This window comes from Tachyglossus aculeatus, chromosome 3, assembly GCF_015852505.1.
Source record: "Tachyglossus aculeatus isolate mTacAcu1 chromosome 3, mTacAcu1.pri, whole genome shotgun sequence".
Taxonomy (NCBI): Eukaryota; Metazoa; Chordata; class Mammalia; order Monotremata; family Tachyglossidae; genus Tachyglossus; species Tachyglossus aculeatus.
Genome location: NC_052068.1, coordinates 35,681,004 through 35,707,383, shown reverse-complemented (window position 1 = coordinate 35,707,383; position 26,380 = coordinate 35,681,004).

Genomic DNA, 26,380 nt, shown 5'->3' with positions numbered 1-26,380 from the left:
TGAGATATTTAGTGAACACTGCTCCCATCCCTCCCAAAGCTACCTCTCTGCCTCCCTCCACTGACACAATCCATCCCAGTGCCTTTTTGGAGGGGGATTGTGAGGCTCGCAGAGGAACGGAGGCGGCAGTGGCAGCAGCAGCTCTCAGTGCCCATCTGGGAAGAGCCACATGGGGAGGAGCAATGGTAATAGGGATGGGAAAGAACACTGATTATGCTTTTTCAGAAATATTCTGTCTCTCCCTCGGTTTCTCTGTGCCACTGAGATTTCTCTGTGTCAGAAGACTGGATGATTTTTTGGCTGATTGTCTAATCAATTAGATCCCTTCGACAGGAAACTGTCAGAGAACACAGCTGGTGAGTGGGTTATAAATTAATCCCTTCAATAGGGTGGAGTACGATCATATAAGGACAACCAGAAATGCCTGTCATTCAGTCAACATAGCATAACCAATGTGCCTCTGTACCATGGACAACCTTCAAGCACTTTGTTACTCACCCCACCTTCAGCCCCATATAACTATGAACCCAACCTTAGTCTCTCTTTCCTCTATTGGTAATTAATTTCAATATCTGTCATCTCCACTAGATTATAAGATCCTTGCAGTGTGGCTCAGTAGAAAGAGTGGAAAGGGCTTGAGAGTCAGAGGTCATGGGTTCTAATGCCGACTCCGCCACTTGTCAGCTTGTCACTTAAAATCTCTGGGCCTCAGTTACTTCATCTGTAAAATGGGGATTAGGACTTTGAGCCCCACATGGGACAACATGATTACCTTGTATCTACCCTGGCACTTAGAACAGTGCATTACATACAGTAAGTGCTCAACAAATGCCATCATTATTATTATTATTTATCATGTCTCCATCCCAAGTGCTTAGTACGCTGCACTACACACAGAAAGCGTTCAATATATACTACTGATTGATTGCTGCCTGCAGCAATAATATGACCCAGTTACTGCTGAATTAAGCTCCTATCTTTGTATTCTGAGACTTCTCTGATATCTCCTCCTCACACTTCCCTCTTGGGATGGAGAGGAGAAGCTTGGAGGCCAGGATCCTGGACTCTATGATGTGCTCAAGGTCGAAGGATCCCTCAATTTCAAAGGATTTATTACTCTGCAGTGGAGTCTTCTGAGAATTAATGTCTGAAACAGTACACTCTTTGGAAGAAGCTGGGTAAGCATTATTCTTGTACATTTTTCAAGGGCAAAGACTACTTTAGCACTTCCTTCGTATTTCTCCACATCACCTAGAACAACGATTCTAGACTGTGAGCCTGTTGTTGGGTAGGGACCATCTCTATATGTTGCTGATTTGTACTTCCCAAGCTCTAAGTACAGTGCTCTGCACACAGTAAGCGCTCAATAAAAACGATTGAATGAGTGAAGGCACTCAGTGTGTACAGATGGAGGGTTCCCCCACTTCTCCCACCCAGCTGAAGAAACACACTTTTCTGAAGGGAGGTGAAAAACCATTCAATAAATGCAAACAGTCAAACATCTTGGTTAAAGACAACTGCCCCCAAACCAAAGATTTACCTTTCTCTAAGCCTCAGAGTGAACCCCTCAAGTTCATCCCTTAGCTTCTTCTTTTCACTTCTCGGGAGAGGGTGATTTGTAAAGTAAGAGTACAGTTCACAGCCATTAAGGATTATTTTCAGAATTCAAGAGACAGAAAATGGCTTTGTTATAATGAAGATGATTATAATGGGACATAACGAGGAGCTCCTGGATAGAAACTCTATATCATTCGGAGAAAGGGAGAGACTGAAAAGACAATTAGTCATTAGAGAAAGGATTCGCTTAATTTGTCTTTAAGGAAAATTACGTTGGAAGAACTTTCCTCTCTCCCAACCTGCCTCCCTACCATTGTTTCTGCTTCTCTCAGGGGATAAAATGATGTACGGTGACTATATGACAAAGGAGGAAATGTGAGAAGGAGATGCATATCCAAAAATTACCCCCATCTATAAATGTCTGTGGTCTAATGGCATTTATAGGAGGGGCTATACCACTCCCTCTACATTCTCCCTCCCAGCCCTTAAAACCAGTGGGGAAGTATCCTTGGAGAGATTATTTGGTGCATGGCTAGCGAGAGCAGGAGCAGGAAGAGAACACTGCAAAAGGAGAGAAATTTCAGTTTGCAACGGCATCATCATCATCGTCATCACCATTCATTCATTCATTCATTCAATCGTATTTATTGAGCGCTTAGTGTGTGCAGAGCACTAAGCACTTAAGCATTAAGCGCTAAGCGCTTAACCAGCACCAGCACCATGAGAAACAGCATGGCTCAGTGGAAAGAGCACAGGCTTTGGAGTCAGAGGTCATGGGTTCAAATCCCGGCTCCGCCACTTGTCAGCTGTGTGACTTCGGGCAAGTCACTTAACTTCTCTGTGAGCCCCCCATGGGACAACCTGATCACCTTGTAACCTCCCCAGTGCTTAGTAATCGCTTAATAAATGCCATCATTTTTATTATTATTATCAATGATATTTATTGAGCATGTATTGTGCACAGAGCACTGTACTAAGTGCTTGGGAGAGTACACTATAACAGAGTTGGTAGGTATGTTTCCTGCCATCATTGAACTTGCAGTCTAGAGGAAAGAGGCCTGGCATATGGAGCTGGATTATTCCTCCTCCTCAGCTTGCCTCTGCAGGAATCAAATCCAGCCCCTCACTCTACCTGCTTAAGAAGGGGAAGACAGATTGGATGGGAAACAGGGGTAGAGAGACAAGAACATTCAGGCTACTCCACTCCTGGATGAGAATCTGGAAATGGGTGGGCAAAGGATGAAAGAACAGGCACAGAGTATGTGCCACAAGTCATTATGGACATAGATCAGACTGTAAGCTCTTTGAGGGCGGGGAATGTGTCTAGCGACTCTGTTGCATTATACTCTACCAAGTGCCTTCCCAGACTGAGCCCCCTTTTTCCTCTCCTCCACTCCATCCGCCCCGCCATACCTCCTTCCCCTCCCTACAGCATCTGTATATATGTTTGTACAGATTTATTACTTATTTATTTTACTTGTACATATTTACTATTCCATTTATTTTGTTAACGTTGTGCACTTGGCTTTAATTCTATTTGTTCTGATGACTTGACACCTGTCCACATATTTTGTTCTGTTGTCTGTCTCCCCCTTCTAGACCGTGAGCCCGTTATTGGGTAGGGACCGTCTCTACAAGTCACCAACTTGTACTTTCCAAGCGCTTACTATAGTGCTCTGCACACAGTAAGTGCTCAATAAACATGATTGAATGAATGAATGAAATGCTCAGTACAGTTCTCTGCCAAAAGCAAGTGTTCAATGACTACGATTGATTGATCGATTGATAATAATAGTTATGGCATTTATTAAGCACTTACTATATGCCAAGCACTGCTGGAAGTGCTGGGAAAGATAACGATGTAATCGGGTTGGACACAGTCCCTGTCCCACATGGAGCTCACACTCTCAATCCCCATTTTACAGATGAGATAACTGAGGCACAGAGAAATAAACTGACTTGTCCAAGGGAACACAGGAGATATATGTCAGAGCCTGGAGTTGAACCCACATCCTCCAACTCCCAGGCCCATGCTCTTTCCAATAGACCAAGCTGCTCACTTAGACGATGCTCTGTCGAAATGTGTCTATCACACTTAGACCTATCTGGGGTCTGTTCCTCTTTGTTCTTCCTGCTCTCTCTCTCTCTCTCTCTCTCTCTCTCTCTCTCTCTCTCTCTCTCTCTCTTGAGTTCTAACCAGCCAGGGGTCACTTTACGCCCTCGGATCAAATCATTTCCATCCAAGTAAATTACACCTGTCTTTCTCCAGATTAAATCTTATTCTATTGATTGCTGCTCATTCCTCTAAGTTCCTCCGGTCTTGTTGAATGCTATCTTTGTCTTCGTTTGTACTAGCCAACTCTAAGCTTTATAAGACCGGGATGTTTGATCAATGTACTCCTCACTCTTTCTGCCAGGCCATTTGTGAAGGTGCTTATTAAGGCTGTTGGCCGGCAAGGATTTATGAGACGATGTTTGCAAAACACTCTGGGCCTTTAAGGCTCCTCTTGATTTCTTTTATGCAACATGTCGGGCAAGAAGCATCTATTTTCAAATGCTAATGAGGAGCTCTGTCTATAACGATTAAACATCCTTATACATGGGAAGACTGAATAGTCACAATGTTTCCAATAGCTGCTCCATAATTTTAGCCTTACAGAAACGGCAAAGGTTTTCAATCAGTGGCATTTATTTTGCCATTACTGTGTGCCACCACTGTTCTAAACATTAGGGAGAGAACAATAACGTAAGTAGACATGACCCCTGCCTTTTAGGAGCTTACAATCTATTGGGGGAGACATAAATTAAAAGAAAATATAGGTTAGCGGGAGAAACAAAGTTTAAGAATATGTACAAAAGTGATGGAGTGAGAAGTAATTTGACTTTGTGCATGGTTTTGAGCAGGCATCAGATTTACCAACTCTGTTACATTGTACTCTCCCAGGTGCTTAGCACAGTGCTCTGCACTCAGTAAATACCATTGATTGATCAACTGATCGATGCAGTAGAGGGAGGACAGCATGGATAGATGAAAGATAAAGTCCTGAAACAGAATCAATCAATCAATCATATTTATTGAGCGCTTACTGTGTGCAGAGCACTGTACTAAGCGCTTGGGAAGTACAAGTTGGCAACATATGGAGACAGTCCCTACCCAACAGTGTGCTCACAGTCTAAAAGGGGGAGACGGAGAACAAAACCAAACATACTAACAAAATAAAATAAATAGAATAGATATGTACAAGTAAAATAAATAAATAGAGTAATAAGTAAAATAAATGAATAAATGAATAGAGTAATATAGAGTAATAATGAATAGAATAATAATAATCCCAGTGATAATAATAATAGTAATAATAATAATAGTAATAATTATCCCAATTGGTCTCCAGTATATATAGGAGGAGTCCTATTAGAGTCTACCCAATCAGCTGGGAATGGAGCCATTCCCTATTTTAAAGATTCCATCCTGATATTTGTCAAGCACTTTCTATGAGTCAAACAGAGCACAAACCTGGGAGTCAGAAGACCTGGGTTCTAATCCTGCCGGTGCCACTTGTTGGCTTTGTGAACTAGGGCAAGTCACTTCACTTCTCTCTGCTTCAGTTACCTCAGCTGTAAAATGGGAATTAAGACTGTGAGCCCCATATGGGACAGGGTATGTGTCCAGTCTGATTAATTTGTACTCTAGTGCTTAGTACAATGCCTGGCACATAGTAAGTGCTTAACTAATACCATAAAAAGTACTGTTCTCCTATGGACCTGAATTGATAATGATGATTTGGAGAAGAAGCGTGGCTCAGTGGAAAAAGCACGGGCTTGGGAGCCAGAGGTCATGGGTTAATCCCGTCTCGGCCACTTATCAGCTGTATGACTTTGGGCAAGTCACTTAACTTCTCTGTGCCTCAGTTACCTCATCTGGAAAATGGGGAATGCGAGCCCCATGTGGGACAACTGATTACCTTGTATCTCCCCCAGCACTTAGAACAGTGCTTGGCATATAGTAAGCACTTAACAAATACCAAAATTATTATCATTATGATTATAAAAAAGTTTTTAATGCATGCCCATAGGAGCTTTTAGTCCAAGACTTCAGGGAGAAGCACACTGCAGCTATCCCAGCCAGAGAAGAATTGATAACTTCCAGTGGTAATGTGTTTCAATGTCTGGCAGCACTCCTATCATTAAATTCTTTATCAAAGCCCACAAACATTCTTCATGCTGAAGTTGAAGCTTATTTCACTCTGTGAAGTTCTCAGAAGAGTTTGACGCATAGATCTTCACCATTGGTACATTTATATTTCAAGCACTTAGTAATAACAAGCACTTAGTACAGTACTCTGCACACAATAAGCGCTCAATAAATAATAATAATAATAATAATAATGGCATTTATTAAGTACTTACTATGTGCCAGGCACTGTTCTACGTGCTGGGGAGGGTACAAGGTGATCAGGTTGTCCCACGGGAGTCTTAATCCCCATTTAACAGATAAGGTAACTGAGGCCCAGAGAAGTTAAGTGACTTGCCCAAAGTCACACAGCTGATAGTTGGTGGAGCCAGGATTTAAACCCATGACCTCTGACTCCAAAGCCTGTGCTCTTTCCACTGAGCCACGCTGCTTCTCATGAATTGAAATGAATATTTTGTGGTCGTTGGTGGTGCTGCTCTGTGATTAAACTGAAATGCCCAGAACAATTAATGACCAAAGACAGATCAGTTAAGACAAGACAAGACAAGACTCACTCTATATCATAACTAGAAACTCATGACAACCTGTAAACCAGCTATGTGCTATTTTGTCCCTGTTCTATCAATCTATCTTCACAACCAATTGCCTTGAGTCTGTAAAAACCACAAGACTTGAATAAGAAATCTACTTGGAGAAATGTAACCTAGTGAATAGAGCATTCACTTCTAGACTGTGAGCCCACTGTTGGGTAGGGACTGTCTCTCTATGTTGCCAACTTGTACTTCCCAAGTGCTTAGTACAGTGCTTTGCACACAGTAAGCGCTCAATAAATACGATTGATTGATTGATTGATGGGCCTGGGACTTAGAAGGACCTGGGTTCTAATTCCAGCTCCACCACTTGTCTGCTGTATGACCTCGGGCAAGTCAGTCAGTCAATTGTATTTACTGAGCACCTACTGTATGCAGAACACTATACTAAGTGCTTCAGAGAGTACAATCTAACAATATAACAGACACATTTCCTGCCCACCATGAGCTTACAGTCTAGAGAAGCAGTATGGCTCACTGGAAAGGGCAAGGGCTTTGGAGGCAGAGGTCACAGGTTCGAATCCCAGCTCTGCCAATTTTCAGCTGTGTGACTTTGGGCAAGTCACTTGACTTCTCTGTGCCTCAGTTACTTCATCTGCAAAATGGGGATGAAGACTGTGAGCCCCACTTGAGACAACCTGATCACCTTGAAACATCCCCAGTGCTTAGAACAGTGCTTTGCACATAAGAAGCACTTAATAAATGTCATTATTATTATAGAGAAGCAGCGTGGCTCAGTGGAAAGAGCAGGGGCTTTGGAGTTATGGGTCATGGGTTTGAATCCCAGCTCTTCCAATTGTCAGCTGTGTGACTTTGGGCAAGTCACTTAACTTCTCTGTGCCTCAGTTTCCTCATCTGTAAAATGGGGATTAAGACTGTGAGCCCCCTGTGGGACAACCTGATCTCCTTGTAACCTCCCCAGCGCTTGGAACAGTGCTTTGCACATAGTAAGTGCTTACTAAATGCCATTATTATTATTATTATTATTAGGGGGAATCCCTCAATTTCTCTGTACCTCAGTTAACTCATCTGTAAAATGTGAGTTGAGACTGTGAGCCCCACGTGAGACATGGACTGGGTCCATCCTGAGTAGTTTGCATCTATCACAGCACTTAGTACAGTGCCTGGCATGTAGTAAGCACTAAACGAATACCATAAAAACAGTCCTTGCCGTAACTCTGGCTCCAATCTGGTGCCAGTCCTGCAGCTCTCAGATTCTTTGTTGTTGTTTTTCCATGAGTGGTTTCCTTCCTTTCTCCCTTCCTTTTCCCCTCCTTCCCAGCAAACTCAGGATTGAGAGCGGGAAAGGGAGTTGGAGTGAGTCGGGGAGGGTAAGGATGAACATTTGGGGCTGGGAGAATTTAGAGTTTGAGGAGTTAGCAGAGAATTGTTCAGATTAAAAATTAGCCTGCTTTTCTCATGTAATAGAACCCTGTCCCCATTACTTAACTTGAAATTTAATATCTCCGCTTTTAATTGCCCTGTTCAAAATAGTCTTTGGCTATAGAGGCTCGGTGCCGTAAAATAACACTCTGAAGAAAGAACAAAACAAACTTATTTTGGCCTATATTCATGTCCTTTTCTTAAGCAGGGAAACTGGAAGAAACAGAGAAGCAGCATCAATCAGGAAGACTTCCTGGCCAATCAGAACCCCCAAGGGGGTGCAATCACAGTGGATAAAGATCAACTCTGCATGACCTTAAATGATTTGCAGCCAATCTGTAAAAATTATGCTTCAAAATTACCTAAGTGAAAATTCCGCTTCTTGACTGACTGAAAATAGACTGCTTCCTTTGTACCGCCGAGAAGTATTTAGGGTCAGGAATCTCTGGGCAAGTTGCCTTGGCTATTAATGTCCTTTGGGGTCTTGGGGAAAAGGGGCTTCTACCAGCTGGCTAAATGATCCAAGGGGTTGTCTCTGGTTCTTTCCACAGGCAGCGCTTGACCTCGCTCTGCTGAGGAAAACCTTTCTGTGCACAACTCCCTACACTTTAGAAACCTTCAATAATTGTTGCTCATCCATCTCTGCCTCATATAGAAACTCCTTTCGATCCATTTTAGGGTACTCAATCAGCTCTCCCCATCCTACCAAACCTTGCTACTCTAACCCAGCCTCCTTACCATAGGCTTTGCAGCACTCAATCACCTTTGTCCCCTCTTATCTTACCTTCCTAATATCTTACTGCAACCCAGTTCACACACTTCACTCCTCTAATTCCAACCGGCTCACCATACTTTGATTTCGTCTACCTCACTGCTGATCTCTCATCCACGTCCTTGTCTCTGGCCAGGAACTCCGTCGCCCTTTCTATCCAATAGATGATCACTCTCTGCAACTTCAAAATATTATTAAAAACACATCTCCTCTGAGTGGCCTTCTCTGACTAAGCCCTCATTTCCTCTTCTGCCCTACAACACTTATGTATATACCCCTCTTCTCTTCCCCTATCCCTAGCTGTAACTTCTTTTCCCTTTTTTCCTCCCACACTAATTTCTTCTGGGCATAGATTATGTTCATCCACTCTACTGTACTATACTTTCCCAAGTGCAAACAATAAGCACTTCATACGTACTACTAATGGACTGTTTGAAAGACATCATATCTATAAACTCTGTTGCATTGAGCAGCATGGTTTAGTGAAGCACAAACCATGGTTTATGACAAGAGCCCAGACTTGGAATTCAGAGGTTGTGAGTTCTAATCCTGGCTCCGCCACTTGTCAGCTGTGTGACTCTGGGTAAGTTACTTAAAATCTCTGTGCCTCAGTTACCTCACCTGTAACTGTGAGCCCCACATGGGACCTGATAGCCCTTGTATCTACTCCAGCACTTAGAACAGTGCTTGGTACATAGTAAGCGCTTAACAAATAATAATAATAATAATGATTACATTTATTAAGCGCTTACTATGTGCAAAGCACTGTTCTAAGCGCTGGGGAGATTACAAGGTGATCAGGTTGTCCCACAGGGGGCTCACAGTATTAATCCCCATTTTACAGTTGAGGGAACTGAGGCCCAGAGAAGTTGTGACTTGCCCAAGGTCACACAGCTGACAATTGGGGAAGCTGGGATTTGAACCTATGACCTCTGACTCCAAAGTCCGCTCTCTTTCCACTGAGCCACGCTGCTTCTCATCATCATCATCAACTCTCCCAAATGATTAGTAAAGTGTTCAGCACACAGCAGCATTCAATGAATATCAATGATTGATTGATTGCTTGATTCAGCACTGTAGATCACTGTCTTCTCCTTGAAATTTTATCCAACCTTGGGTTCACTGACACTGTCCTTCCTTGGTTCTCCTCCTATCTCTCTGACAACCCCTTCTCAGTCTCTTTGGAAGACTCCTCCTCTGCCTCCCTGCATCTGACAGCAGTGTCCTTCAAACCTCAGTTTTAGGTCCCCTTCTATTCTCCATTTACATCAGCTCCCTTGGAGAAGTCATTCGCTCCCAAGGTTTCAACTACCATCTCTGTTCAGATGATTCCCAAATCTACGTCTCCACCCCTGACCTCTCTTCTTCTCTGCAATTTTGCATTTCTTCCTGCCTTCAGGACATCTCTACCTGTATATTCCAACAACACCTCACTCTAAAAATGTTCCAAACTGAACTCCTAATTTTCCCACCCAAATTTTGGCCACCATTCCCATTCCCACCTTCTCCCCCTAGCCTGGAACTCCCTCCCCATCCATATATGCCAGACCACCACACTCTCCACCTTTAAAGCATTATTAAGATCACATTTCCTCCAAGAGGCCTTCCCTGATTGAACTCTTATTTGCCGGCTCGCTTTCTCTACTATGACGCCCAAGCACTTGGATCTATGACCCTTGGACATTTGATATTTGCCCCATCTCCAACCCCACAGCACTTATGTACATGCTAAATTATATATTATAAATTACTCATTTATTTATATTACTGTCTGTCTTTCCCACTAGGCCACAAACACATTATGGGCAGGGAAAGTGTCTGCTAAATATGTTGTATTGTACTCTCCCAATGTGGCTCAGTGTAAAGAGCCCGGGCTTTGGAGTCAGAGGTCATGGGTTCAAATCCCAGCTCCGCCACTTGTCAGCTGTGTGACTTTGGACAAGTCACTTAACTTCTCTGTACCTCAGTTACCTCATCTGTAAAATGGGGATTAAGACTGTGAGCCCCCTGTGGGACAACCTGATCACCTTGTAACTGCCCCAGAGCTTAGAACAATGCTTCGCACATAGTAAGTACTTAATAAATGCCATGATTATCATTATTATTAAATGCTTATTACCGTGCTGAATTGTACCTTCCAAGCACTTAGTACAGTGCTTTGCACACAGTAAGCACTCAATAAGTATGACTGAATGAATGAATGAATGCTTTGCATAGAGAAAACACTCAATAAATACCACGGATTTAATGGGGAGGGAGAAGCATAAATACGAGAGGAGAAGGCACTTCTCTATACGTAGTCTACAATCTATGGTTGATTCCTCATCAGTTACATGTGTCAGCTGAAGAAACAATAAAAAAGTAAAGAAACTGAAGAGACTTCTAGGGAATAACATATTTTGATGCTGAGTTATTGTCAATGGAGTAATTTAAATTCTCTGTGCTATCCAAGTCCAATGTGGGAAGATATGGTTTTCTGAGATATGGTGCTTAATTATTTCAAGAGATCTATCTCTTATCGTCACATTCTCTGTTTTTAAACACATGCATTATCAGATTTTTCATTTGAAATCCACCTCTAGCCTTTCCCTTAAGATCCATTATTGTATTTAATAGAAGAAAACAGATCTTAGAATAAGCTAATTATACAATTTGATTCCCTTAGATTCAAGGTCTCAGAATTCACTTTGCTTTACAATTCCTCCCTGGATTGCCTTGTATGAACACTCTGTCTAGTTCTAGGTCTATTGCTGGCAGAGATTGGAAAGCTATAAAATGAGAAAAGTTAAAACTAACCAGAACTGGTCTGGGGCAGAGGACAGCGATCTTTAACATACAATGCCCTTGGAATGTTCCTGATGGGAGAAATCACTCCCTATGAAGGATGAACATGGTACAAAAGGAAAACCAGATCATAGTTTACAAACCTAGAGGACTCTATGTCCATTTGATCTATCCAAACCCCTGAATGATGGAGGGTGAAACCCACTTCTCATTGGGAGTACCCCTTGACCAGAAGGACACAAATTCCCTCATCAAGCTTTACTGGAGCAGAAATTTCCCTGACTCCAAGGATCTAAGAGGCTTATTCTAGACTATAAACTCGATATGGGCTGAGAACCTGTCTGTTAATTTTGTTGTAGTGTACTCTCCCAAGCACTTAGTACAGTGCTCTGCATATAGTAATCGCTCAATAAATGGAATTAATTGATTGATGTTCTAATTCATTACTGGGGCAAGACACAGTGTAGCCTACTGGATAGAGTATGGGCCTGGGACTCAGAAGGACTTGGATACTAATCCCGGTTCTACCACTTGTCTGCTGGGTGACCTTGGGCAAGTCACTTAGCTTCTCTATGCCTCAGTTACCTCAGTGTGAAATGGGGATTTAAACTCTGAGCCCTACATTGGACAGGAATATGTCCAAACTGTTTAGCTTGTACCTATCAGCGGTGCTTAATGCAGTGCCTGGAAAACAGTAAGTACTTAGTAGGGCTCTAAAACAATGTTTTAGTACTGACACTGATTGGAGCTCACACTTTCAACACAGTAACACACCTTCAGCACCATAACCTTTTGGATGATCAAGGAAGCTCAAATTCGACCATTTAAATATTGTAAGAAGTCATGATAGGGCCATAGAAGAAGATAAACAGGAAACCATGATCTGCTTAACTCTGGGAATATTGATTTCCTAAATTCACTAGAGGAACTTCGACGAGAGTCTTACAATGACATTCATAAGTGCTGAACCTTCAAGTCTTCCCTGTAGCAATCACGCTCTGGCCTTGAAATAATTTTCAGTTCTGCTCCCTGACAGCTGCCTGGCAGAGGGTCCCTTTACCAGACAAAACTCACATGGGAAAAACAAAAATAAAATAATTTTGAGAGAGAAAGAGAGAGGAAATGAGAAAGAGAGAACATAGAGAGGAGAGGTGAGGACAGGAAACAGAATCAATTAATAATCAAGGGTATTTACTGAACATGTTCTATGTGCAGAGGACTGTACTAGGCACTTGGGTGAGTATAATACAGCTAAGTTGGGAGATAATAATAACAAGGATGGCATTTGTTATGCGCTTACTATGTGCCAAGCACTGTTCTAAGCACTGGGATAGATACAAGGTAATCAGTTTGTCCCACATGGGGTTCACATCTTAATCCCCATTTTACAGATGAGGTAACTGAGGCACAGAGATGTTAAGTGACTTGCCCAAAGTCACACAGCTGACAAGTGGCGGAGTAGATATTAGAACCCACAACCTCTCGCTCCCAAGCCTGTGCTCTTTCTACGAAGCCAAGCAGCTGTTCCCTACCCACACTGAGCTAACAGTCTAGGGAGGGAGACAGGCATTAATATAAATTAATTATGGATATGTACATAAGTGTAGCAGGGCAGAGGGTGGAGTGACTATCAGGGAAAGAGCCCAGGCTTTGGTGTCAGAGGTAGGGGGTTCAAATCCCAGCTCTGCCACTTGTCAGCTGTGTGACTTTGGGCAAGTCACTTAACTTCTCTGGGCCTCAGTTACCTCATCTGTAAAATGGGGATTAAGACTGTGAGCCCCTGGTGGGACAACCTGATCACCTTGTAACCTCCCCAGCACAGTGCTTTGCACATAGTAAGTGCGTAATAAATGCCATTATTATTATTATTATTATTATTATTATTATCAAGTGTTTAGAAGGTACAGATCCAAGTGCATAGATGATGCAGAAGGGAAGGGGAGTAGGAGAAATAAGAGCTTAGTCAGGAAAGCCTTCTTGGAGGAGATGTGATTTTAATAAGGTTTGAATATGGGGAGAGTGGTAGTCTGCAAGATAGGAAAGGGAAGGGAGTTCCCTATGAGCCTGCAGAGAAAGAGAAAAATCAGGCCTGGATATGTAGATTTGGGAATTATCCACAGAGAGGTGGTAGTTGAAGCCATGAAAGTGGATGAAGATCCAGTGAATGAAGGAGACTCAGCATTGAACCTTAAGGGACTCCCACAGCTAGAGGGTGGGAGGCAGAGGAGGAGACCATGAAAAAGACTGAGAATGAGTGACCAGAGAGATAGGAGGAGAACCAGTAGAGGTTAGTGTCAGTGAAGCCAAAGTTGAATAATGTTTCCAGAAGAAGGGGGTGGTCGACAGTGTCAAAGGCAGATGAGAGGTTGAGGAGGATTAGGAGACTGTTAAAACCTTTGGATTTAGCAAGGAGGACATCACCGATGACTTTTGAGAGGGCAGTTTCCATGGAGTGAAGAGGGTGGATGGGGGGGTCAAAGTGAGATTGGAGGAGAGGCAGCAGGTATAGACAACTAGCTCAAGAAGTTTGGAGAGGAGTATTAGGAAGATGGAGCTTTACCTAGAGGGAGCCAAGGAGTCAATGGGGGACATCTTTTTTAAGTTAGGGGATACAGAAGCATATTTGAAAGCAGTCTGGAAGAAGCCTTTGGAAAGTGAACAGTTGAAAATGGCAGTCAAAAAGTGGAGAAGGGAGGGGGCAATTGTTTTAAATAAGGTATGAAGGGAAGGGGGTGTATGCAGGCGGAGTGTGTAGATTTTCAGAGTAAGTGAAAGATCCCTTCTTGAGATACTTCTGGGAATATTGGAAGTGTCAAAGAGGGTAGCGGAGAAGCGGGAGGACTGGAAAGGAGCAGGTGAGATTTTAGGGAGATGATGCCTGATAGTTTCAATTTTCTTAATAAAATAAGTGGCCAGGTCATAGGGGAAAGAGATGGTGTAGGGGGGGAGTGGAAGACAGGAGATTTGAGGAGGAAGTTAAGTGTCTTGAAAGCTTCCAGGAACAATAGGTATTGTGTGCAGATTGTGTGCAGGTGTGAAGGATGTGAACTGTGGAGGTGATCATTCATTCATTCAATCATATTTATTGAGCTCTTACTGTGTGCAGAGCACTGTACTAAGCTTTTCGGAAGTACAAGTCAGCAACATATATTATGATCCATTTCTCTGGGTTACTGGTATGGGATTGGTGAAGGGCTAGGGGAGCGAGTGAATTGAATAGAGAACATGGTGTTGAAGGAGTCAATTTGTGTCTCAAATCAGTCCGCTTTGTCAATAAAGTAAATCAGACCATTAACATCATTTCACCTTATTGGGTCTGGGGATCAGATTGAAACACTCTTTAACTTCTGCATTAAGTTTGAGTCAATATGCTTTTAAGAATTAGTAGGAATTTAGTAGGACATGTGCTGTTTACAGTATTATTTAAACTTGAGCCATGACTAAGGGTAATATCTGAATATAGCACAGAGACGAATGAACTAAACCAGTAGTTGACTTGTGGGTACAACACACCCCCATATATTCATCTCAGAGGATCAACAGGAAAATCATTTTCAATCATTGGAAAACTGAGCTTTGTATGCCTTTGTTTACTCATCAAAGCAACTTCATGCAGAGAGGGAATAGCCCGACGAAAATGCATTAGTGCTACTCTAGCAACTGAAATGAAAAGGCTTCTTCTCTGTGGAACAGTTATCATGGAGAGGTATGTATCAATGGGACCAAATTAACCTTGGCAGGCTAAAGCAAGAATCTGATTCCAATGGAAACTCATGCTGATTTCACCCTCTAACGTGTAGAATGAAGCAGCGTGGCTTAGTGGAAAGAGCCCGGGCTTTGGAGTCAAAGGTCATGGGTTCAAATCCCGGCTCCACCACATGTCAGCTGTGTGACCTTGGGCAAGTCACTTAACTTCTCTGAGCCCCAGTTCCCTCATCTGTCAAATGGGGATTAAGACTGTGAGCCCCACGTGGGACAACCTAATCACCTTGTATCCCCCCAGCGCTTAGAACAGTGCTTTGCACATAGTAAGCGCTTAACAAATGCTGTCATTATTATTATTATTATTATTATTATTTCTATGCCTCTTTCAGGTCCTTGGGGAAGCAGTGTGGCTCAGTGGAAAAAGCCCGGGCTTTGGAGTCAGAGGTCATGGGTTCAAATACTGGCTCCGCTGCTTGTCAGCTGTGTGACTTTGGGCAAGTCAATTCACTTCTCAGTTACCTCATCTGTAAAATGGGGGATTAAGATTGTGAGCCCCACATGGGACAACCTGATCACCTTTCATCCTCCCCAGCTCTTAGAATAGTGTGTTGCACATAGTAAGCACTTAACAAATACAAAAATTATTATCATTATTATTATTCCATTTTGGTGGATTTTAAAAGCTAAAATCCATTTTGGGGGCTCAATCCCACATTTGCTTGAAGATAATATAAGCTTCAAGCCTGTTCCACTGTAATTAGCCAGGAAAAATGTTGTTAAAATCCCATAGTGTGAAAACTGCCCAGCAGAGACAGGGAAGGTACACAAGACTGGAGCAGAGTACCCTGCGTTCTGGATTCTCTTCAGTCTCTGTGTTATTAAAATTATGTCACGCTCCTCTACGGTAAACAATTGGGTCTTCCACACCAATTTGCATTAGTCAGCATTACATCCCTGTTTATGAACAATTTATGCAGTGTTGTTTGCATTGTGATTTAGTAGAATTCATGGGGGGGGGGGGGAATGAAGATTCCTCTTTTCTAGTTGTAATCTCTGACAGCTGGCAGTGCCCATTCCACCCGAGGGAAGACCAAACCCTTCATCAGTTTGGTCATCATCATCTTAGGGTAGGAATAGTATATGTGCAAATCTCTTACAGCAAGGGGCTCTAGCAGAAGGAGAGAGAGCAAGAGAAAGAATGGGGCTGGGAGTCAGAGGACCTGGGTTCTAATCCTGCCTCTGCTGCATGGCTTTGGTAAGTCACTTAACTTCTCTGTGTCTCAGTGTTCTCATCTGCAAAATGGGGATTAAATATCCCTTAACCCTCTCCCCTTGACTGTGAGCTCCCTGGGAGGCAGGAATTGTTCCTGACCCAATTATCTTATGTCATCATTTAGTGCAACAATTGGCTCCTAGTAATCGCTTAATCAATCAATCAATCAATCGTATTTATTGAGCGCTTACTGTGTGCAGAGCACTGTACTAAGTGCTTGGGAAGTACAAGTTGGCAACATATAGAGACAGTCCCTACCCAACAGTGGGCTCACAGTCTAAAAGACACAGTCTAAAGTCTTAACAGGTACCACAGTTATTATTACTATTAGCATTTTATTGACAGAGCAGTGCAAAGAGAGATGGGACACATTAAGGTCAGAGGACACAACTGGGCATAGAGAAGCTCGCTGCTACTCTCTACCTAGGGGGGTCTCTCACCTCCATGTTCTAAACCAAAACAACTTCTTGCCTTCAATTCTCCACAGCCTCAATCCTGGATTCCGGGACACATCACACAGCCTCTGTGTCTGCTCTGTTGGCCCTGGAGCAGAAAAGACAAGACTCTTCTCTCTTTTCCAAGTCATCCAGACTTTGCAGAGCTCTCTGGTTTGGGCACTGATGCATCAGCCTGACCCCTGACCCTCAAATAATAATTGCTGCATTCCTCTAGACTGTAAATCCCCTTTGTTCTTCCCCAACTCCCAGCCCCACAGCACGTATGTACATATCTGTAATTTTATTTATTTGTATTGATGTCTGTCTCTCCCCCTGCTAGATTGCTAGCTCGTTATGGGCAGGGAATGTCACTGTTCATTGTTGTACTGTGCTTTCCCAAGCATTTAGTACAGAGCTCTGCACATGGTAAGCACTCAATAAATATGATTGAATGAATGAATAAGCTCATTATAGTCAGGGAACACAGTCTGCTAATTCTCTTGGGTGGCACTTTTCTAAGTACTATGCTCTGCACATAACAATTGCTTAATAAATGCCATTGATTGATTCACCATTAAGCACTATGTGCCAAGCACTGTACTAAGCACTCAGGGTAGATATAAGATAATCAGATCCCACATGGGGCTTACAATCTAAGTAGAAAGAAGGACAGGTATTGAATCCCCATTTTGCAGTTGGGGGAACTGAGGCACAAAGAAGTTAAGTGACCAAACAACAATAATAATAATTTGGTATTTATTAATAACAATAACAATAATAATAATTTGGTATTTGTTAAGCACTTACTATATGCCAGACACTGTACTAAGTGGTGGGGTTACAAAGTAATTGGGTTGGACACTGACCCTGTCCTAAACAGGGCTCAAAGTCTTAATCCCCATTTTACAGATGAGGTAACTGAGGCACAGAGAAGTTAAGCGATTTGCCCAAAGTCACACAGCAGATGAGTGGCAGAATCAGGATTAGAATCCAGGTCCTTCTAACTCCCAAGCCCATGTTCTATCCACTACATCCACTACATCCACTTTCCACCACATCACACTGCTTCTCAAACCTGGGAGAGAGAAACTAATTGCCCTCCCTGCTTCTCCCAGAACACCCACCTCATGTGCCTATAAGTTTAGGCTCTGAACATGGAGAGCAACATGGCAGAGCCCAGAGAGCTTTGCAGTACATACACAGGTTCAGGATTGTGTGAGATTTTAATTGAAAAGGAATTGAAGACGACACCTACATCCACACCCATTTACGAGACTCACCCAGATGTCAGAGTCTGTTCCATCGAGTTACCGCACGCAGAAAACAGGCACTCCCTGTTGAGGAGAGAAAAGATGAAGGGTGAATAGCATTTCCTCCAATTTTCAAAATCTTCTCCCACTTCATTTGGGAGGTGAAAATTGCCTCTGCAGTTCAGGCAAACTACTGAACAGTCGCGAAGACCTCCTCCCTTCAAGCTTTATTCACCCGTCCCCTCAGTCCCACAGCACTAAGTTCCATATCAGTAATGAATTTATTTATATTAATGTCTGTCTCCCCCATCTAGACTGTAAGCTTGTTATGGGCAAGGAACATGTCTACAAATTCTGTTGTACTGTACTCTCCCGAGCGCTTAGTACAGGGCTCTGAACACAATAAGCACTCAGTAAGTAGGATTGATTGATTGAAGCTGGCCTCCAGGGAGAGTAGAATCAACCTTTAGGGCCTTGGAGAGGCCAGGGAAGATCCTAAGCTACCACTGCAGCAAAGGACTAAAAAAATGACCCGCCACCTCCCTGCTGCCTTGGCTCAGAGCCATCTCCCTCTCAGATCCACCTGGGGACCTGCTTCTTCTTATTCAAAACTCAACTCAGCACCAACAGCTTGTACAAACACGGAGACCAAGAGCAGGACAGGAATAGCCTCTTATTCAATATTAGTCACCCTGGGTAATGAATGCGCATATTGATCTCGAGAAAACAGTGCTGCTTATTATTTCATCCTCCCCCTGCAATGTGGCAGCTATTTCTTTGAGGATTAAATTCCCTAGCTGAAAATATACTACTCACCCAATATCCTGTTAATGTTAATAACAACATGGGCCAGTGAAATCGATGCTGTCTAAAGTCTCACTTCTGTTCTTTTTCTAGAGAGGAAAAAAGGATACAAAAAGGAAGAGCTATGGCCCAGTAAAAAGAGCATGGCCCTTGGAGTCATAGGACCAGAGTTCTAATCCTGGCTCTTCCAATTACCTGCCATGTGTGACCTTGGGCAACTTAATTAACTTCTCTGTGCCTCAGTTGCCTCATCTGTAAAATGGGAATTAAGAATGTGAGCCATATGTGGGACAAGTATTATGTCCAACCTGATTAGCTTGAATCTACCTCAGTGCTTAGTACAGTTCCTGGAACATAGTAAGTGCTTAACAAATACCGTAAAAGAACCAAATTATTTCCTTGCTATCCTACTATATGTCCTGTTCATCTCTAGGCTTCAGAACTATTTACAGACACTTTGGCTATGTCCCCATTGACTTCTGGTAGTTGGACAGTGAGCGTGTCAGACCCTTCTGCCCTGTCAGGAGCGGGAACCATCAGTTATTATGGGACCATTGCACAAAGATGAGGTCAGAAAACAAAGATATAAGAGAGTGACTGTGAGGAACACCTAGACCCACTTTCATAATGATAATAATTATGGTATTTGTTAATTGCTTATTATGTGCCAGACACTGTACTAAATGCTGGGGTGGGCACAAGCAAATCTTGTTGGATAGTCTCTGCCCTACGTGGGGCTCACAGTCTTCATCCCCATTGTACAGATGAGGTAACTGAGGCACAGAGGAATGAAGTGACTTGCCCAAGATCACACAGCAGACAAATGGCAGAGCCGGAATTAGAACCCCTGACCTTCAGACTCCCAAGCCTGTAGTCTACTGACTACACCATGCCGCTTCCTCCTGGAAGTATTTTTTTACATGTTTCTTGGCTCATTTCATGTTATAATACTATGTTTTACTTTCATCCTGGGAGCATTTTCTTTACATGTTTCTTGGATCATTTCATTTTATAATACCATATTTTACATATGCAGGAATCTGCTGCTAGTTTGTTCAATGTCTCCTGCTTTTAATAATAACAATAATAATAATAATAATAATAACAATTTATTAAGAATTTACTAGGTGTTAAGTGCCAAATTAGATACAAATTTATGATACTGGATACAATTCCTGCCCCATATGGGTCACAATCTACCATATCCAAATTTTAAGATGAAGAATCAATCAATCAATCAATCAATCTTATTTACTAAGTGCTTACACTTGCTGTGTGCCTAACCCTGTACTAAGTGCTTGGGGGAGCACAATACAATAGAGTTGTTAAAAACATTCCTTGCACACAATGAGCTTACAGCCTAACAGACACTCAGAGCAGAAAAGTAACTTGCCCAAGGTAAAACAGCAAATTAGTGGTAAAGCTCTTACTCCAAGGTCATTCATTCATTCATTCAATTGTATTTATTGAATGCTTACTGTGTGCAGAGCACTATACTAAGCGCTTGGGAAGTGCAAGTTGGCAACATACAGAGACAGTCCCTACTCAACAATGGTTCCCACCTTGCTATTCAGCCTCACATACCCATAAACCACTGACAAAGGTTAAAGAAAAGAGAAAAATAAAGGCTTGGCACTTACCAGGATTAAATCCTTTAAAACATTTAGATAGAACCATCCACTTGCTCTCAGAAATGGATACATCACCTCAGAGGCTGCAAGCTCAGTGTGAGCAGGAAATGTGTCTGTTTATTGTTGTATTGTACTCTCCCAAGCACTTAGTACAGTGCTCTGCACATGAGTCCGCTGTTGGGTAGGGACCGTCTCTATATGTTGCAAACTTGTACTTCCCAAGCGCTTAGTACAGTGCTCTGCACACAGTAAGTGCTCAATAAATATGATTGAATGAATGAAGTGCTCAATAAATATGATTGACTTAACAAACAACAAAAGAAACATCAAAAAGTAAAACTATGCTAATGTCCTCCCTTAATAGTCATCATTTAAGAAGGTCAACAATAAAGAGAAAGGAAGATGGTTGCTATCATTAATGGGTCTGCTTACCTCATAACAGCTTCTGTGAATATGGAATTACACTTCTGACCTCAAGAGAGAGTAATTAGTGGAGTGGTAGCAAAATGAATGATCACAGAGATGCTGAGGAGTAAGTGTGTTTCTGACTGAGGTGGATGAGAGAGTGGATCTGACCCTCAAGTTGAAAATGTTACAGACAGGTCCAAGCCCAGAGGTGATTTAGTGGGCTCCATTTGGCCGACATTTCCAGACAGAACACGGCATTGGGCAGCCCCTAATTAGCTCAGGGTCCCTATAACATGGATTGCTGGGCTGAGTCCAATTTCACCCCGACCGATTCATACACGACCTGACTCTGAACTGAAGGAACCTGGGCACTGGAGGTGGGTGTGGAGAGGAGAGAGGGAAGATGAGAAGAAAGGTGGCTAGCACTTGAACTCAGTCACTTCACCTCAGCTGTCCTCACGTTCATCCTCTTGGGTCTTGAATCCACTTATGTGATGTGGAAGTTTTACCATTCAAGCTGTCCCACTGCTTCCTTCTTCCTTCCTCTTTTAAAGTCCCTTTTGAGAGGGAAAGGGTATTTTCACTGTTGAGAAATGTGACTCTGTTCAATTAAGGTCAACTCTCCCACAGGTTTATGAGAAAAATGCAACAGCAAAATGTCCTGAGCTTAGAAGTTCAGGAGTGAAACAGTGATCTTTCAGCTGAACCGGAAGTGGGGGAACATCGGCTCTTTCCCAAAGGACCGGACGGCAAACCCTTAGCATCTTTCCTGACAACAGGGTATCAAAAATCAGTCGACTCCCATCTGTGACTTTCCCATGGGGCACCTGTTGGTTCTGCAACTGCTGGAAACTTCACGCCCATTGAGGAAATGCTGTTAGTTAGAAACAGTGTGCTCCATCCTGATCTGACTCAGGCAGACCAAATAGGATCAGAGGCGGCTGTAAGGATGGAGAGTAGTGGGGCTCTTTGGCTCTAGCTCCCAGCAGCCTTTTCATTTTCCTTGCTAAATGCTTTCTGGTAGAATAATGCACTTACCGGATGGCCTTTATGGTGTGTTGTCTTGAGCATTCCTAGGAGAAACAGGTTAAAGCCAGTAACTCATGAGACTGTAAGCTTCCAATTAAAGTGTAAGTGCCCTGTGGGCAGGGAGCATGTCACTTTTCTGCTTTGTATTTCCAAAGCCCTTAGTACAGTGCAATAGTCATTCATTAAATCATACTACTATTATCACTACTGCTGCTGTTGCTGCTGCTGCTGCTACTACTACTACTACTACTACTACTACTACTACTACTACTACTACTACCAATTACTGTACTTGTTAAGCACATACTATGTGCCAAGCACTGTTCTAAGTGTCGGGGTAGATACAGGTTAATCAGGTTGAACACAGTCCCTGTTCCACATGGGGCTCCCCATCTTAATCCCCATTTTACAAATGAGGTAACTGAGACCCAGAGAAGTGAAGTGACTTGCTCAAGGTCTCACAGCACAGATGTGGCGGAGTTTGGATTGGAACCCAGACCCTTCTGATTCCCAGGCCCATTCTCTACAGGATAATCCAGTCCCACATGGGGCTCACAATCTAGATAGGAGGAGGAACATGGCTTAGTGGATAGGGCCTGGGAGAGGGAGTCAAATGGGACTTGGCTCTAGTTCTTGCTCTGTCACCTGCCTGCTGTGTGATCTTGGGCAAGTCACTTAATTTCTCTGGACCTCAGTGACCTCATCTCTAAAATGGAGATTAAGACTGTGCATCCCATGTTGGACTTGGACTTTGTCCAACCTGGTTAGCTTGTATCTACCCCAGCACTTAGTACGGTACATGGCACACAAAAAGCACTTAACAAATATCAAAAAGAAAACTAATCCCCATTTTACAGATGAGGGAATTGATGCACAGAGAAGTGAAGTGACTTGCCCAAGATCTCACGGCAGGTCTGTGGTGGAGCCAGGATTAGAACCCAGGTCTTATAGAGCCAAGGCCCATGCTTATTCCAATAGGACATTTGGCTTAATAATAATATAATAATGATAGCATTTATTAAGCGCTTACTATGTGCAAAGCACTGTTCTAAGTGCTGGGGAGGTAACAAGGTGATCAGGTTGTCCCACGGGGGGCTCACAGTCTTAATCCCCATTTTACAGCTGAGGTAACTGAGGCACAGAGAAGTTAAGTGACTTGCCCAAAGTCACACAGCTGACAATTTGTGGAGCCGGGATTTGAACCCATGACCTCTGACTCCAAAGCCCGTGCTCTTTCCACTGAGCCACGCTGCTTCAATGTGGCTCCATGGATGGCTTCCCATCCATGTGATGACTGGAGAAACAGTTATCTTGTATCATCTCAAAATTGTCAGGAATCATGCCAGCAGCTATTGCGCTGATGGGAGAATCACCATAGCAACAGAGTCACGGCATGCATGGGTCACACGACATTTGGGGGATATCTACATAGGAATGTTCAGCTGGGGTTACGGGATATGAGGTACCGATAAACCTTCAAAATGGATTTACATGTGTTTGTAAGAGAGCCACAGTTCTAAGCTGCTCAAAAGCACAGTCTACAGTTACTTCTCTGAGCTTTTGCAAGTGGGGTAATGCAGTCAGCAGAGAACGTATGCCTGGTACTTCCATTCTAACTCATTTTCTCTATTTCTGAGTCATTCAGATTTAATAGGGACAATGTACAAGAATGAGATTAAGACTAAGCCAGAAAAAGTCTGATGAAAAGGTTTCAGGACAGAACAATTACCCCAGGCGTTTTCGAGGATTTGCAAGAAAAGTTACATTGATTTTCCTTGTTTCCTCAATTAAAAACTCTAGGAAGCATCTTTGTAAGCTGACCATATTCTCTTTATTGAATATTAGGACATCAGAATTTCATCCCCTTCCCTTTCTGTGACTGAGAGCATCAAGGGGATAAGATGGGAAGGCAGTGGGAGGTTAAAATCTCCCCGAATTCTGGGCAACCTTATGCTCTGGGCATGTCACTCCTCTCCTCAAAAATCTCCAGTGGTTTCCTGTCAACCTATGAATCAAGCAAAAACTCCTCACTCTCAGCTTCAAGGCCCTCCATTACCTCGCCCCCTCCTACTGCACTTCCCTTCTTTCTTTCTACAGCCCAACCCACACCCTCCATTCCTCTGCTGCTAACCTCCTCACTGTGCCTTGTTCTCACCTGTCCTGCCATCGACCCCTGGCCCACATCCTTCCCCTGGCCTGGAATGCCCTCGCTCCACACATTCTCCAAACTAACTCTCTTCGTCCCTTCAAAGCCCTACTGAGAGCCCACCTCCTCCTTGAGGCCTTCCCAGACTGAGCCCCCTTTTTCCTCACCTCCTCCCCAACCTCCCCAACCTCCTTCCCCTCCCCACAGCACTTGTATATATTTGTACATATTTATTACTCTATTTTACTTGTACATATTTACTATTCTATTTATTTTTTAACAATGTGCATATAGCTATAATTCTCTTTATTCTAATAATTCTTACACCTGTCTACATGTTTTGTTTTGTTGTCTGTGTCCCCCTCCTAGACTGTGAGCACACTGTTGGGTAGGGACCGTCCCTATATGTTGCCAACTTGTACTTCCCAAGTGCTTAGTACAGTGCTCTGCACACAATAAACACTCAATAAATACGATTGATTGATTGACAAGTGGCAGAGCTGGGATTAGAACCCACAACCTCTGGCTCCCAAGCCTGTGCTCTTTCCACTGAGCCATGCTGCTTCTCTTACATAATAATAATAATGGCATTTGTTAAGCACTTACTCTGTGCTGAGTACTGTTCTAAGTGCTGGGGTAGATATAAGGTTAACAGGTTGTCCCACGTGGGGCTCACAGTGTTCATCCAAATTTGACAGATGAGGGAACTGAGGCCCAGAGAACCAGAGACACCAGAAGTGTCCGGCCCAAAGTCACCCAGCTGACAAGGGATGCAGTTGGAATTTGAACCCATGACCTCCGACTCCCAAGCCCTGGTTCTTGTCACTAAGCCAGGCTTGTCCCACATGGCGCTCACAGCTAAGTAGGAAAGGGTAGGATTTAATCCCCATTTTGCAGATGAGGAAATTGAGGCATAGAGAAGCGAAGTGGCTTGCCCAAGGTCAGGCAGCAGACAAGTGATAGAGCCAGGATTAGAACCCAGGTTCTCTGACTCACAGGCCAATGCTCTTGCACAAGGCCATAATGCTTCTCAGGGAAATAACGGATTAGCTGAACTAGCAGGGCAGGCCTGCATTTCCAGAAAACCAGTGAAACATGGTACTAAATGCTAGACCGTAAACTCATTGACATGACCACCAACTCTATTGTATTGTGCCCTCCCAAATGCTCAGAACAGTCCTCTGCACACAGTAAGCACTCAATAAATACCACTGACGATAACAATGTAGGATTGTCGCACAGTCTTTGGGGTGACTCGTTGCCTGAAGCTTGGGGGATAATATAAATAATATTAATTATTGATGGAATAATTTTCTATTGCTCCCTAGAACTGGAGTAATAGCTTCCTAATGGTCAGTGAATAAAACATCTGGCATGGAAGGTATGTGGGGAAATCAGAATTTGAGAGCAAATAGGCCCAGGTGAATTTATGAATCAGGTCAGGTCTCTGAATATGCAGCTGGAGCTTTGGAAAACGTAAAGCTTCTTCCGTAAGGGAACCTGCCGAGCAAGAAACTATTTTGGAAGTCCTTGAGATCACGGTTGATTGAGAGAGTCATTTTTGAATATTTAATTACATTAGTTCCACCACTTGGGTGGTTTGGGAGTGGGGACAATATTGTAATGGTATCAGGACTGCATTGAAATCCTGATTTTTGCCAAGTGATCCAAGGCCCCAAACTCAACTCATCATCTCACTAGCTCTCTCCCCCACCTAACTTCCCTCTCACAGTTGTCAACACCAGCATTCTCTCCAGTCTCTCAAACCCATATTATCCTTGACCCATCCCTCTCCTTTTATCCCAGTGTTCAGTCTCTCTCCAAATCCTGTGGTTCTTACTCCACAATATTTCCAGACTCCAACTCTTCCTCTCCATCCAAACTGCCACCAGGGTGGGCAAAGCACTCGTCCACAGCCTGACTCGACTATTGCATCAGCCTCTTTACTGACCCCTCTGCCTCGAACCTTTCTACTCTCCAGTCCATACTTCACTCTGGTGCCTGGATTATTTTTCTATAACATCATTTTGCACACACCTCTCCATCTCAAACCCTCCAATGGTCGCCCATTCCTCCCTGTAACAAACAGAAACTCCCAACCAATGCTAATACTTCAGCAGTACAGCCTATTTATCATCATTCCTCATCCTCTAGATCCCAGCTCACACATTTCTTTCCTCTCAAGCCTACTTTTCAATGTGCCTCATTCTTGCCCCTCTCACCCACGACTTGCTCACAACCTCCCACCTGCATGGAATTACTTCCCCTTCCACATCTTCCAGGACACTGTTCTCCCCTTCTCAAAGATCCTCCTAAATACATAATAATGACAATATTTATGGTATTTGTTAAGCACTTACTATGTGCTAAGCACTGTTCTAAGCACTAGACTGTGAGCCCACGGTTGGGTAGGGACCAT